General features: G+C 39.8%; 1 non-coding gene across 1 annotated transcript; it reads right to left on the reverse strand.

Annotated features, from left to right (window-relative positions):
- Window positions 1-2,087: 2,087 nt before the first annotated feature.
- Window positions 2,088-2,193, reverse strand: LOC141710045 (small nucleolar RNA R71). The gene has a single exon (XR_012570587.1). It is a non-coding gene; the product is annotated as a small nucleolar RNA R71 (small nucleolar RNA).
- Between the last annotated feature and the right edge of the window lie 319 nt (window positions 2,194-2,512).

The raw sequence follows: 2,512 nt of genomic DNA on the forward strand, positions 1-2,512 counted from the left end.
TCTCGATAAGTATATTGGCTTATCGAGATCTCTAGTACTCTATATTTAGTTTAGCTTGTAGAGGTCTTCAGTTCTCTATAAGAGAATTTTGGCTTGTCGAGATCTCTAGTCTTCAAATCTTCACTTTGACTTATCGATAACTCTGATAGTGGCATTTTATACCACTTAGAACGTCTTAAAATGGCTTAAATTGGTGTCTTGAAATCAAGTATTTTGTGTATTTGATGCGTTTTTCTAGTGTTCATGTATTTCAGGGTATTAGTTGCATTTCGGGGGAGGAATCATCAAGATAAGCCTTGGCATGTGTTCACCATTGCGAGAGGAAAGGAACGGGCAGATTACGGCAAAGAAACGGAGCAAACTTGGATTTTTTCCAGTGGAGGCCTGCGCGCCCGCGCAGCTATGCTGAGCGGCCGCGCAGGGTCGGGAATTTTGCTGAATTATTTTAGACTTCTACTTCTGTTTGGCTTCCAACTTCTATGTAATCTGAGTTTTATGGGACTATTATATAAGTAGATTTGAGACGTTTTCACAGGGGGATTTAAGAAGAAGATTGTGTTTTGCGCAAGAAGGAAATTGGGATACCAAGGAGAAGACCTAGAAGCACAGAACAACTCCGAAAAAGAAGATCTTGTTTTCAACTTGTGATTCTTTGAATTAGTTGTAACTTTGGATGCTCGTTTTCGTTCTTGTTGAACCTAGATCTCGTTTATTCGTACTTTGATTATTATTTAGTTTATTAAGACCTTGTTTATACCATGCTTTCATTGGAACCCATGGTGACGATGAGTTCGATTATGGGCTAATCGTTGTCATGGGATTCTAGCGGATTTACTTATGGATTTCAATAGTTAATTGTTTCGATATCTTGGTGTGTGGTGATTGATGATATCCTAGTATTGGTTGTGCTTATTCGTCTTATGTGCGTAGCTAACATATAAGATAGCGTGTTAATCTCTATTGAAGCGACAGTGAATATAGAGGTTTAGAACTTGCCATGCTAGCATAGGTTCATGTATGTGTATGCATGATTCGTAGGTAACTCTAACCGTTTTACTTGCCCTATGTAATCAAGATAGATAACTTGTTCTTAAACCGTTATGTTGTCAAATTCTATAGACATATAGGGTCTCAATATAATTGGTGCCTATTCAGCTTCTATCTCTTTTGTGGATGTCTGGTAGAATGGTACTCGTGCAACGAAAGTTGGCGTTTATCAGTTTCGTGTTATCTGATTAGTGTCCTCACCATCACATGCTAAGGTTAAGAACAAAGGCTATTGAATGAAGTATTTAATGAAGTTAGAATCCCATGTTTATCATATATATAATTTAACCTCAATTCTCTTAGTTAATGTTATTTAGTATAATCTCTTAGTTTAATAAAAACCCAATTTGTTATTTGTCTTAACATTGAGCGATAACCATACATTGTTGCATAGGTGCATAAATTGAACTTAACCTAAACCAGTCTCTGTGGGAACGAATCTGATTTATATCTTATACTACTTGCGAACACTTATACTTGCGTGAATATTAGCGCGTGTTTTCGCCCTAACAAGTTTTTGGCGCCGCTGCCGGGGGACTCAGAGTTATTTTTAGTTTAGTGCTTGTCATCAGTGGCCGTTAAAGTTCACTGACTCGGATTCTTTTACTTTCACGGTTTATTTGTTGTTTTTCAGGTACTCATTACAATGGGAGATCCAGCAGCACGAACGAAAGCCTTGATGGATTTTTCTCAACCCAAGATCAATGACATTCAATCTAGCATTGTCCGGCCAGCTATCACAGCTAATACCTTTGAGATCAAGCCTGGCATAATTCAATGGGTACAGACTTCAGTCCAGTTTGGGGGTTCTCCAACGGAAGATCCCAATACACATATTAGGGATTTCATCGAAATAATGCGACACCTTCAAGTTCAACGTTGTTTCTGAAGATGCCTGTGAAGCTGAGACTGTTCCCATTCTCTCTGAAGGACAAGGCTAAGAGCTGGTTACACTCTCTCTACCAGCTGGTTCGATTACTAGTTGGGAAGATCTTGCTCAGAAGTTTCTTACTAAATTCTTCCCTATGGCGAAGACAGCTGCACTCAGGAATGCTATTACTCAATTTGCGCAGCAAACGGAGAATCGCTAAGTGAAGCTTGGGAGCGCTATAAGGAGATGCTTAGGAAGTGTCCTCATCATGGAATTCCTGATTGGATGATAATCACTTGTTTTTACAATGGGTTGGGAGCACAGTCCAGACCCATGCTCGGTGCCAGCATCAGGCGGAGCATTATGGGCAAAGAGCTATAAGGAAGCTTATGATCTAATTGAACTGATGGCTGCTAATGAATATCAGTGTCCAACCCAGAGATATCCACAGGGCAAGGTAGCAGGAGTTCTTGAATTAGATACAGCTACGGCTATCACTGCTCAACTAAAGGCGTTGTCTATGAAGATCGATTCTCTGGCTAACTATGGTGTTAAGCAGATAATTAGTGTTTGTGAGCTGTGTGCAGGTCCGCA

Source organism: Apium graveolens, chromosome 2 (assembly GCF_009905375.1).
Source record: "Apium graveolens cultivar Ventura chromosome 2, ASM990537v1, whole genome shotgun sequence".
Taxonomy (NCBI): Eukaryota; Viridiplantae; Streptophyta; class Magnoliopsida; order Apiales; family Apiaceae; genus Apium; species Apium graveolens.